The sequence below is a fragment of the Ranitomeya variabilis genome, chromosome 2, assembly GCF_051348905.1.
Source record: "Ranitomeya variabilis isolate aRanVar5 chromosome 2, aRanVar5.hap1, whole genome shotgun sequence".
NCBI lineage: Eukaryota > Metazoa > Chordata > Amphibia > Anura > Dendrobatidae > Ranitomeya > Ranitomeya variabilis.
Window position 1 is genome coordinate 922,379,227 of NC_135233.1, and position 12,972 is coordinate 922,392,198.

The window sequence follows — 12,972 nt, forward strand, 5'->3', positions numbered from 1 at the left end:
TAACATTTAGCCCTTTATACAGTCAAACTGTGTTGGAGGCGCGAGTTCCCTTTGTAATGAGACGCAGCACAGATGTCAAGAATCCCACCTTGGTGCTGGGTGCAGCCTCCTGAGCGTTGTTATTCGCTGTACAGGAGTCTGCGCTGTCGTGTTATCCCCTGGCCTAGCGCTATTAGCGCTGCCCATCTTCTGACATCATTTAATGTCGGCCGGTGCGGTTCGCGATGACCATGAATCCCAGCCCCGCAGTGTCTTAACATTGTAAAAACACTGCGGGGCTGGGATTCAGGGCCTGGCGCAGCACATATGTTGGCCTCTCACACTCGGGTCCTTACACCCGCTTCAGACTGTGCGGCGTCATCTGATCCCTTATCGCATGCCACGGCCATGAAGCCGCACAGTCCGAAGAAGGCGGAAGGAGAGGAGGGACAGGCGAACTGATGCACTGATCCTGCCCATCAATCACACCCTCGCAGTCCCAATAAATAAGACACCGAGGGGCGTTGTGTGGGTCAGGGCGGCCGCAGAGGCGCAGCCAGCCAAACAATGATGCCAGAAGACGGGCAGCGCTACCAAGGGGGTTGCAGCGTGTCATTACAAAGGAAAGTCACACCACCGGGACGGTTAAATGGTCACACAGAGGACACATTGCAGACGTGTTTTCAGTTCCACATGTGCGAGGAGAATACGTTTCTGAGCCACCTTGCACACATGCAGCATTACCGCTGTACAAGGTGGCTGGATAACGTAAAAACGCCTGGGGGAGGGGGGACAGGTTCCCTTCAATTTCAGTTCTTGTGTCTGCGTGGCTTTTGCAGGACACGTTGCCGGCTGCACAGCAGGGGAACAGCTGGCGGTGCTGGACCCCACTGACACATTGGCTGGTGTTTTTCTCTGTGCAGCTAGCACATCTGGGCCCCAACTGGCGGTTTGTTAGAGCCCAGGGTCAGCAGGAGGAGGAGGAGCAGGAGCAGGGGGAGGGGAGTGTAGGCCGAAGCCTGCACTGGCGGCAGCTTTGGGTCTGTTGTGTCTGCGTGGCGGTCGCAGGACACGTTGCCGGCTACACAGCAGGGGAACAGCTGGCGGTGCTGGACCCCACTGACACATTGGCGAGGTGTTTGGCTCTGTGCAGCCAGCACTTCCGGACAGCAACTAGCGGTGTTGGAGCCCGGGCTCTGCAGGGGGAGCAGAGTGTAGGCCGAAGCCTACTTGAACCAATTTCAAAGGTAACCTTTAACCCCCCCTCAGGGGTTAGAAAGTAGAAGAGCCACAGCTTATGCAGCAGTAGTGCTGCACAAGTCAAAGGTTGCTCTTTTAATTTCGCTCCTTGCACACGCTGAATGAAACACGTATAACATTTAGCCCTTTATACAGTCAAACTGTGTTGGAGGCGCGAGTTCCCTTTGTAATGAGACGCAGCACAGATGTCAAGAATCCCACCTTGGTGCTGGGTGCAGCCTCCTGAGCGTTGTTATTTGCTGTACAGGAGTCTGCGCTGTCGTGTTATCCCCTGGCCTAGCGCTGTTAGCGCTGCCCATCTTCTGACATCATTTAATGTCGGCCGGTGCGGTTCGCGATGACCATGAATCCCAGCCCCGCAGTGTCTTAACATTGTAAAAACACTGCGGGGCTGGGATTCAGGGCCTGGCGCAGCACATATGTTGGCCTCTCACACTCGGGTCCTTACACCCGCTTCAGACTGTGCGGCGTCATCTGATCCCTTATCGCATGCCACGGCCATGAAGCCGCACAGTCCGAAGAAGGCGGAAGGAGAGGAGGGACAGGCGAACTGCTGCACTGATCCTGCCCATCAATCACACCCTCGCAGTCCCAATAAATAAGACACCGAGGGGCGTTGTGTGGGTCAGGGCGGCCGCAGAGGCGCAGCCAGCCAAACAATGATGCCAGAAGACGGGCAGCGCTACCAAGGGGGTTGCAGCGTGTCATTACAAAGGAAAGTCACACCACCGGGACGGTTAAATGGTCACACAGAGGACACATTGCAGACGTGTTTTCAGTTCCACATGTGCGAGGAGAATACGTTTCTGAGCCACCTTGCACACATGCAGCATTACCGCTGTACAAGGTGGCTGGATAACGTAAAAACGCCTGGGGGAGGGGGGACAGGTTCCCTTCAATTTCAGTTCTTGTGTCTGCGTGGCTTTTGCAGGACACGTTGCCGGCTGCACAGCAGGGGAACAGCTGGCGGTGCTGGACCCCACTGACACATTGGCTGGTGTTTTTCTCTGTGCAGCTAGCACATCTGGGCCCCAACTGGCGGTTTGTTAGAGCCCAGGGTCAGCAGGAGGAGGAGGAGCAGGAGCAGGGGGAGGGGAGTGTAGGCCGAAGCCTGCACTGGCGGCAGCTTTGGGTCTGTTGTGTCTGCGTGGCGGTCGCAGGACACGTTGCCGGCTACACAGCAGGGGAACAGCTGGCGGTGCTGGACCCCACTGACACATTGGCGAGGTGTTTGGCTCTGTGCAGCCAGCACTTCCGGACAGCAACTAGCGGTGTTGGAGCCCGGGCTCTGCAGGGGGAGCAGAGTGTAGGCCGAAGCCTACTTGAACCAATTTCAAAGGTAACCTTTAACCCCCCCTCAGGGGTTAGAAAGTAGAAGAGCCACAGCTTATGCAGCAGTAGTGCTGCACAAGTCAAAGGTTGCTCTTTTAATTTCGCTCCTTGCACACGCTGAATGAAACACGTATAACATTTAGCCCTTTATACAGTCAAACTGTGTTGGAGGCGCGAGTTCCCTTTGTAATGAGACGCAGCACAGATGTCAAGAATCCCACCTTGGTGCTGGGTGCAGCCTCCTGAGCGTTGTTATTTGCTGTACAGGAGTCTGCGCTGTCGTGTTATCCCCTGGCCTAGCGCTGTTAGCGCTGCCCATCTTCTGACATCATTTAATGTCGGCCGGTGCGGTTCGCGATGACCATGAATCCCAGCCCCGCAGTGTCTTAACATTGTAAAAACACTGCGGGGCTGGGATTCAGGGCCTGGCGCAGCACATATGTTGGCCTCTCACACTCGGGTCCTTACACCCGCTTCAGACTGTGCGGCGTCATCTGATCCCTTATCGCATGCCACGGCCATGAAGCCGCACAGTCCGAAGAAGGCGGAAGGAGAGGAGGGACAGGCGAACTGATGCACTGATCCTGCCCATCAATCACACCCTCGCAGTCCCAATAAATAAGACACCGAGGGGCGTTGTGTGGGTCAGGGCGGCCGCAGAGGCGCAGCCAGCCAAACAATGATGCCAGAAGACGGGCAGCGCTACCAAGGGGGTTGCAGCGTGTCATTACAAAGGAAAGTCACACCACCGGGACGGTTAAATGGTCACACAGAGGACACATTGCAGACATGTTTTCAGTTCCACATGTGCGAGGAGAATACGTTTCTGAGCCACCTTGCACACATGCAGCATTACCGCTGTACAAGGTGGCTGGATAACGTAAAAACGCCTGGGGGAGGGGGGACAGGTTCCCTTCAATTTCAGTTCTTGTGTCTGCGTGGCTTTTGCAGGACACGATGCCGGCTGCACAGCAGGGGAACAGCTGGCGGTGCTGAACCCCACTGACACATTGGCTGGTGTTTTTCTCTGTGCAGCTAGCAGTACCGGGCCCCAACTGGCGGTGTTGGAGCCCGGGGTCAGCAGGAGGAGGAGATGGAGCAGAGTGTAGGCCGAAGCCTGCACTGGCGGCAGCTTTTGGGTCTGTTGTGCCTGCGTGGCAGTTGCAGGACACGATGCCGGCTGCACAGCAGGGGAACAGCTGGCGGTGCTGAACCCCACTGACACATTGGCTGGTGTTTTTCTCTGTGCAGCTAGCAGTACCGGGCCCCAACTGGCGGTGTTAGAGCCAAGGGTCAACAGGAGGAGCAGGGGGAGCGGAGTGTAGGCCGAAGCCTGCACTCGAGCAAGTTGAAAGGAAACCTTTAACCCCCCCCCCCAGGCGTTTGTAGCTGAAAGAGCCATTGTGTACAGCACTAATGCTGGAAAAGGTAAACTTAGCTCTTTTAATTATGGTCCTTGCACATGCGGAACCTAACAGTTATGAAATGTGTCCCCTCACAGCGTAAAACCGTCCGGTAGGTGGAACTTTCCTTTGTCGTGTGACGCAGCACAGCCATCATTTTTACCCCCTTGGCGCCGTGCGCCGCCTCCTCAGCGTTGTTTGAATCTGTCCCGGAGCCTGCGCTGTTAGGTTAGCCCTTGGCCATGCACACATGTTGCGGTGCCCGTCTTCTGACATCATTTGGTGTCAGGCTGGCTGCGCCTGTGCGGGTGCGCTGGCCGAGATCCCGCCTCGCAGTGTCGTCTAATGTAATCCCACCGCGGGCCTGTGATCCGTGCCCGTGCGCAGTGCATATCCTCGCCTCTCACTCCCCTCCCTACGGCTTTTTCAGACTGTGCGGTGTCACGGCCGTGGCATGCTATTAGGGACCAGCTGACATCGCACAGTCTGAAGAAGCCGTAGGGAGGGGAGTGAGAGGCGAGGATATGCACTGCGCACGGGCACGGATCACAGGCCTGCGGTGGGATTACATTAGACGACACTGCGAGGCGGGATCTCGGCCAGCGCACCCGCACAGGCGCAGCCAGCCTGACACCAAATGATGTCAGAAGACGGGCACCGCAACATGTGTGCATGGCCAAGGGCTAACCTAACAGCGCAGGCTCCGGGACAGATTCAAACAACGCTGAGGAGGCGGCGCACGGCGCCAAGGGGGTAAAAATGATGGCTGTGCTGCGTCACACGACAAAGGAAAGTTCCACCTACCGGACGGTTTTACGCTGTGAGGGGACACATTTCATAACTGTTAGGTTCCGCATGTGCAAGGAGCACCACGAAAAGAGGCACTTTTTCCCTTTGCATCATTACTGCTGCACAAGGTGGCTCCTTCAGTAACAACGCCTGGGGGGGGAGGGGGGGACAGGTTCCCTTAAAGTAAACTTGTTGTGACTGCGTGGCGGTCGCAGTACACGTTGCCGTATACACAGCAGGGGAACAGCTGGCGGTGCTGAACCCCACTAACACATTGGCGAGGTGTTTGGCTCTGTGCGTACAGCACTTCTGGACGGCAACTGGCGGTGTTGGTGCCCAGGGACAGGTGGAGGAGGAGGAGGAGGTTGGAGGAGGTAGGAGGGATTGCCACACACACAGCAGGGGAACAGCTGACGTTACTGAACCCCAATAACAGAGGAGGGACTGTTGACTGTGCGTACAGCACTTCTGGACGGCAACTGGCGGTGTTGGAGCCCAGGGACAGGTGGAAAAGCAGAGGAACACAATGTAGGCCGAAGCCTGAGAAAGTCGAAAGGGAACCTTTAACCCCCCCCCAAGGCGTTTGTAGCTGAAAGAGCCAGCTTGTGCAGCACAAAAGATGCAAAAGGAAAAGGTGGCTCTTTTCATCATGCTCCTTGCACACGCAGAACTAAACACTTATAAAATGTGTCCCCTGCAACCGTAAAACCGTCCCGGAGGTGGGACTTTCCTTCGTAATGTGACGCAGCACAGCCGTCATTCCTACCCCCCCGGCGCCGCGCACCGGCTCCTCAGCGTTGTTTTATTCCGTCCCGGAGCCTGCGCTGTTATGTTATCCCGTGGCCAGGCACACTTAGCGCTGCCCATCTTCTGACATCATTTGGTGTCAGGCTGGCTGCGCCTGTGCGGCCGCGCTGGCAGAGAGCCCGCCTCGCAGTGTCTTCTGATTTAATCCCACTGGGGGCCTGGGATCCATGGCCATGCGCAGTGCATATCCTAGCCTCTCACTCCCCTCCCTACGGCTTCTTAAGACTGTGCGGTGTCACGGCCGTGGCATGCTATTAGGGACCAGCTGACACCGAACAGTCTGAAGAAGCCATAGGGAAATGAGTGAGAGGTGGAGGTTCAGATATGCACTGCGCATGTCCATGGATCCCAGGCCACCAGTGGGATTAAATCAGAAGACACTGCGAGGCGGGCTCTCTGCCAGCGCGGCCGCACAGGCGCAGCCATCCTGACACCAAATGATACCAGAAGACGGGCAGCGCTAAGTGTGCCTGGCCACGGGATAACATAACAGCGCAGGCTCCGGGACAGAATAAAACAACGCTGAGGAGCCGGTGCGCGGCGCCGTGGGGGTAGGAATGACGGCTGTGCTGCGTCACATTACGAATGAAAGTCCCACCTCCGGGACGGTTTTACGGTTGCAGGGGACACATTTTATAAGTGTTAAGTTCTGCGTGTGCAAGGAGCTAAACAAAAATAGCTACCTTTTCCTTGTGCAGCATTACTGCTGCACAAGGTGGCTCTTTAAGTAACAAACGCCTTGGGGGGGGGGGACAGATTCCCTTACATTTCAGTTGTTGTGTCAGCGTGGCGGTCGCATGACACATTGCCGGCTACACAGCTGGGGATCAGCTGACGTTACTGAAACCCAATAACACTGGGTCGTATGTTTTGACTGTGCAGACGGCACTTCTGAGCCTCAACTGGCGGTGTTGGAGCACAGGAATTTAAGTTCAGGTGGTAGAAAGATGAACACAACAGGAGACCTGGATAACGTATACAGTGACCTAATTATTTAATCAGGAGGAGGAGTGGCAAATTCCTGCGAGATCCAGGCCTTGTTCATTTTCAGGAAAGTAAGCCGGTCAACGTTATCGGAGGATAGTCGCATGCGACGGTCAGTTAGTACACCACCTGCAGCACTAAAGACACGTTCCGATAATACACTGGCCGCAGGGCAAGACAGCACCTCCAATGCATACTGGCTTAGCTCTGGCCATGTATCCAGCTTTGAGACCCAAAACTTGAAAGGGGAAGAGCCGTCTGGGAGTACAGCAAGAGGGCAAGACATGTAGTCTGTCACCATCTGACGGAACCGTTGCCTCCTGCTGACTGGAGCCGTCTGTGATGGTGTAGACTTTTGCGGGGGGCACAGAAAACTGTGCCACAGTTGGGCCATACTGGTCTTGCCTTGGGCAGAGGCACTGCTTCTGCTCCCTCTTTGTGCAGAGCCTCCACCACTGCCTGGACGCACTGAGCTGCTTTGGAATGCACTAGCAGCACTTCTCTCAGTTGGAATGGAGAAGATGATGGAATTGACCAGTGTGTCTTGGTACTCCCGCATTTTTCGCTCACGGTTCAACGGTGTGATGAGGCTTTCTACGTTGTCCCGGTAGCGAGGATCGAGGAGGGTGAACACCCAATAATCAGACATGTTGAGAATGTGGGCGATGCGGCGGTCGTTTCTCAGGCACTGCAGCATGTAATCCACCATGTGCTGCAGACTGCCAACTGCCCAAGAAACGCTGTCCCCTGCTGGAGGCGTGATCTCTGCCCGCTCGTCATCACCCCACCCTCGCTGTACACACTGAGTACTGGACAATTCGGTAACTCCCTCCTCTGGACGGACGTCTTCCTCCTCCATTGACTCCTCCTCATCCTCCTCACAAACTGTCCCCTGCCTAAGCGTTTGTGAGGAACCACGTGGCGCTGACTGTCCAGAAGATGATGGAAATGGTGAATCCTCATCCTCCACCTCTTCCACAACATCATCCCTTAGCGCTTGCAGTGATTTTTCAAGCAGGCAGATAAGGGGGACAGTCATGCTGACTAGTGCATCATCTGCACTCGCCATCCGCGTGGAATAATCAAAGGGACGCAAAACCTGGCAGACGCCATTCATAGTGGCCCACTCTGTGGTTGTGAAGTCTGTACGGCGCTGAGTGCGACTTCTTTGCGCCTGAAGCAGCTGGTACTCCATTACAGCTTGCTGCTGCTCACACAACCGCTCCAACATATGTAACGTGGAATTCCACCTGGTAGGTAGGTCACATATGATGCGATGTTCCGGCAGGCGGTGTCGGCGCTGCAGAGCCGCAATGCGCGCTTTTGCCGTGCTGGAACGCCGCAAGTGAGCACACTCTAGGCGAACCTTGTGCAGCAGTGCATCAAGATCCGGATAGTCCCTCAAAAAGCTCTGCACGACCAAATTGAGCACATGTGCCAGACATGGGATGTGAGTGAGGTTGCCGAGGCCCAGAGCTGCCACCAGATTTCGGCCATTATCACACACTACCATGCCTGGCTGGAGATTCGCTGGCACAAACCACACATCGCTCTCCTGCTTGATGGCATTCCAGAGCTCCTGCGCTGTGTGGCTACGATTCCCCAAAAAAATTAATTTCAACACGGCCTGTTGACGTTTGGCCACGGCCGTGCTCATGTCGGTCGTAACAGGTACACGTTCATCACGGGTCCATGTGGAGGTGGACTGTGACGGCTCCTGCAGCGATGATTCTGAGGAACTGGTGTAAGAGGAGGAGTCAATGCGTACAGAATGGATTCCTGCAATCCTTGGAGTGGGCAGGACACGTCCTGCGCCACTCGCACGGTCTGTACCCGGCTCAATGACATTAACCCAATGGGCAGTGAGGGAAAGGTATCGCCCCTGTCCATGTTGACTGGTCCACGCATCGGTGGTGAGGTGGACCTTGCTACTGACGGCGTTCAGTAGCGCGTGTTTTATGTGTCCCTCCACATGCTTGTGCAGGGCAGGGACGGCTTGCCTGCTGAAGTAAAAGCGGCTGGGCACATTGTACTGTGGGACTGCCAATGACATCAAGTCACGGAAGCTGTCAGTCTCCACCAGCCTGAATGACAGCATTTCCAGTGACAGAAGTTTGGCAATGCCTGCAGTCAGAGCCTGTGCTCGTGGGTGGTTTGACGAGAAAGGCCGCCTTTTCTCCCATGCCTGTACTACCGATGGCTGTAGACTGGGCTGGGAGTGTGTGGATGACTGGGAAAGTGGTGCTGCGGGTGGAATTACAGCGGGTCTCTGGACAACAGGGCCAGAGGTTCTTCCACGGCGATCCTGGGAGGAAGCCGAACCAGCTGCGTGTGAGCTAGAGGAAGAGGCAACACGAGCTGAAGAGGTGGTAGCTGCCGCTGTTGGTTGGCCTACCTCTTCAGTGTGTTTTTCTAACAACGCCGGGTGCCTGGTGCGCACATGTTTCCACATGTTGGAGGTATTGAGGTTGCTGACATTTTTCCCTCTTTTGACTTTTTGATGACACACGTTGCATCTGACATAGCAAATGTCATCTGCAACTGTGTCAAAAAAGGACCAGGCACTGCAAGTTTTGGGAGCGCCCTTTTTGGCTTTTGGAAGAGACATGCTCCTAACGGGTGCCAAAGCGGAGGCTGCAGGATCCGCAGTCTTCCCCCTCCCTCTCCCTCTTTGGGCCGTACGGGGAATCTCTTCCTCAGAGCTGCTCCCACCACCTTCCTGTCCCTCACGCCAAGATGGGTCGAGGACCTCATCATCTACACTACCCTCTGCCCCCAACTGCTCCTCCTGGGTAGTCTCAGCAGCAGAGCACGCACCAGTAAGTGGCACCTGAGTGTCATCATCAGCTGATGCGGCCTGCGATGTGGTGACCGGAGCCACTGGCCCACCCGCCTCTTCAGAGGAAGACAGAAAAAGCTGTTGGGCATCACTGCACCCTGCCTCTTCTTCCATTTCTCCAATGCTGCTTGGCTGGCCCCCTGTTTCCAAGCCAAGAGATTCAGAGAACAGAAGTAGAGACGGCTCCTGTCCTGGGCTCTCTGTCTGCCTGGGCAATTTGGCAGGTGGTGAAGAGACAGATGGCTGCTCTCCAGTGCTCTGTGTCTGAGAGGATGTGGCACTAATGGAAGTTGATGCATTAGCTGCCATCCATCCGACAACGGCTTCAATTTGGTCTTCACGCAGCAGCGGTGTACGGCGCTCTGACACAAAGCTGCGCATGAACGACTGTTGCCTGGTGAAAGTGGGTGCTGATGAGTCACCGGTGCCCGCAGCAGGCACAGAATCCCCACGTCCCCTCCCTGCTCCGCGCCCACGCCCACGTGCCTTACTCACTGCCTTCTTCATCTTGGTTGACTGATAAAGATAAGCAGAAAAGTACTAACGGCTTTGTGTGCTTATTCCTGAGCAACTCCTCCTAACAGGTATAAGAAACACTAATTTTCTAAAGTGTGGACTAGACTTTAATATGAGCTAATGTGGCCTACACAAATGTAAAGTGGTGTAACTGGTGTGTTTGGTGAACTTTATTATTTATTTCTTTTTTTGGGGCTGAACTGACAACAGATAGAGCTGCAGTCACACAGAGACCGTGCAGACAGCCGTAAACGGCGCTGCAAGGCCCAAAAACCCTCCTCTACTTTATCCTATGTAGTGTTTTTCCACAAATTAGCTGGAGACGGGTGGAAAGACACTAATAGGATTTTTTTAAATTAATTAGCAGCAGACTACACTACTTGAAAAAAAATTAAAATTGATTTGGCGGTATGACGCAGTGAACAACCCTGAGCTGCAGACAACCAGGCTACGGCTGCTCACAGACTACAGGGCGAGCTGCAGTCACACGGAGACCGTGCAGACAGCCGTAAACGGCGCTGCAAGGCCCAAAAACCCTCCTCTACTTTATCCTATGTAGTGTTTTTCCACAAATTAGCTGGAGACGGGTGGAAAGACACTAATAGGATTTTTTTAAATTAATTAGCAGCAGACTACACTACTTGAAAAAAAATTAAAATTGATTTGGCGGTATGACGCAGTGAACAACCCTGAGCTGCAGACAACCAGGCTACGGCTGCTCACAGACTACAGGGCGAGCTGCAGTCACACGGAGACCGTGCAGACAGCCGTAAACGGCGCTGCAAGGCCCAAAAACCCTCCTCTACTTTATCCTATGTAGTGTTTTTCCACAAATTAGCTGGAGACGGGTGGAAAGACACTAATAGGATTTTTTTAAATTAATTAGCAGCAGACTACACTACTTGAAAAAAAATTAAAATTGATTTGGCGGTATGACGCAGTGAACAACCCTGAGCTGCAGACAACCAGGCTACGGCTGCTCACAGACTACAGGGCGAGCTGCAGTCACACGGAGACCGTGCAGACAGCCGTAAACGGCGCTGCAAGGCCCAAAAACCCTCCTCTACTTTATCCTATGTAGTGTTTTTCCACAAATTAGCTGGAGACGGGTGGAAAGACACTAATAGGATTTTTTTAAATTAATTAGCAGCAGACTACACTACTTGAAAAAAAATTAAAATTGATTTGGCGGTATGACGCAGTGAACAACCCTGAGCTGCAGACAACCAGGCTACGGCTGCTCACAGACTACAGGGCGAGCTGCAGTCACACGGAGACCGTGCAGACAGCCGTAAACGGCGCTGCAAGGCCCAAAAACCCTCCTCTACTTTATCCTATGTAGTGTTTTTCCACAAATTAGCTGGAGACGGGTGGAAAGACACTAATAGGATTTTTTTGAATAAATTAGCAGCAGACTACACTACTTGAAAAAAAAAAAAAAAAAAGAACAGTATGAGGCAATGAACCACCCTCCCTGAACTGAATACAACCAGCTATGGATGGCCTATGTGGCTGCACTCAGACTAGAGAGTGGGCTGCACTCACACACACACACACACACAGACCTTGCAGATCGCTGTGAAAACAGCGCTACAAGGCAAAAGCAAGGTGAATAGTAGGTGAACACAGCGGTTGCTAAATTAGCCTTTGGAAAGCACAAAGAAGCAAATCGCTATCTCTAAACTGTCCCTCAGTCAGCAAACAGCGTCCTGTCACTAACTGAATTCACAGCAGAGTGATCGGAAAATGGCGCCAGCGACTTTTAAACTGCATCATGACATCATTTCAGCAGCCAATCACAGCCTTGCCAGTAGTTTCATGCCCTCCATGCTAAACAGGATGTGCCCACACTTGGAATCATTCTCATTGGCTGAATTTCTGAATTTTGAATCTTGGAACTTCCGATTCCGGTATCCGATACGCGGCAAGTATCGGAATACCGGTATCGGAATTCCGATACCGCAAGTATCGGCCGATACCCGATACTTGCGGTATCGGAATGCTCAACACTAATGCTAAGCAGATGAGATGAAGCTGGGCTGGCTAGAATCTCTTTGTGTCATGTCTTCCTCCATCCCCGTCTGGTCCGCATGCAAAGCTTCATTTTTAATTGTGAGAAGCGACTATTTAAGGAGGCACAGAAGTGGGATTGTTGCACTGACTATGACATGGCCATCTTTTTGGAGTCCTCAATGTCTTGGAGAACTGCAAGAATGTTAGACATCCATGCTCACTCTTCATTTGTTATGTGCAGAGACTGACCAGAATATTGACGGGCATGTTGGAGTTGGTACTCAACCCCTGGCCTCTGCTGCTCATAAAGCCATACCAGCATGTGCAGCTCCACGTTCCAGAGCGTAGTGACATCACATACCACTCAGAGAGTTGGCACTTGCTTGTGCTGCTGCAGCACTGAAACAGCAGCGGCAGCTGGAGGCAACTTGCGGAAATGGTCACTGCTTACCTTGACCAAAAGCTCTGTCAAATCTGGATAGATTTTCAGAAACTGCTGAACTACGAAGCTGAGCACATATGCCAAGCATAGTATGTGTGTGTGCACTTGCCAAGCATCACAGCCACCACCAGGTTATGCCTATTATCACACACGACCATGCCTTGCTGGAGGTGTTTGGTTTTTCTCCTAGTCAAAATAGCTTCAGCAGAAACTGTTGGTGCTTCACTGAGGCAGTGCTGCAGAGCTTCCAGCTGATAAAGGCAACTTGTTCTGAGATAGCACATCGGAGATAGAGGATAAGGAGGAGCAGGAGGAGGTGCAAGAACTGCTGCAGGAGGTGGAGGAAACCCTGATCGAAGTAGGGCCAGCAATCCTAGGTGTTGGGAGCATATGTGTCATGAAAGGTGGGACTCAACCCCAATCTAAACAATGTTTACCCAGTGTGCCATCAGGGAAATGTAGCATCCTTGATCTCTAGCGCTTATCCACATGTCACTCATTAAGTGGACAATTCAAGCAACTGTATTAGTAAGGGCATAGGTGATGTTACTGGACATGTGCTGGCACAAAGTGGGGGTGCTACTCTGGGAGGAAAAGTGGCTGCTAGG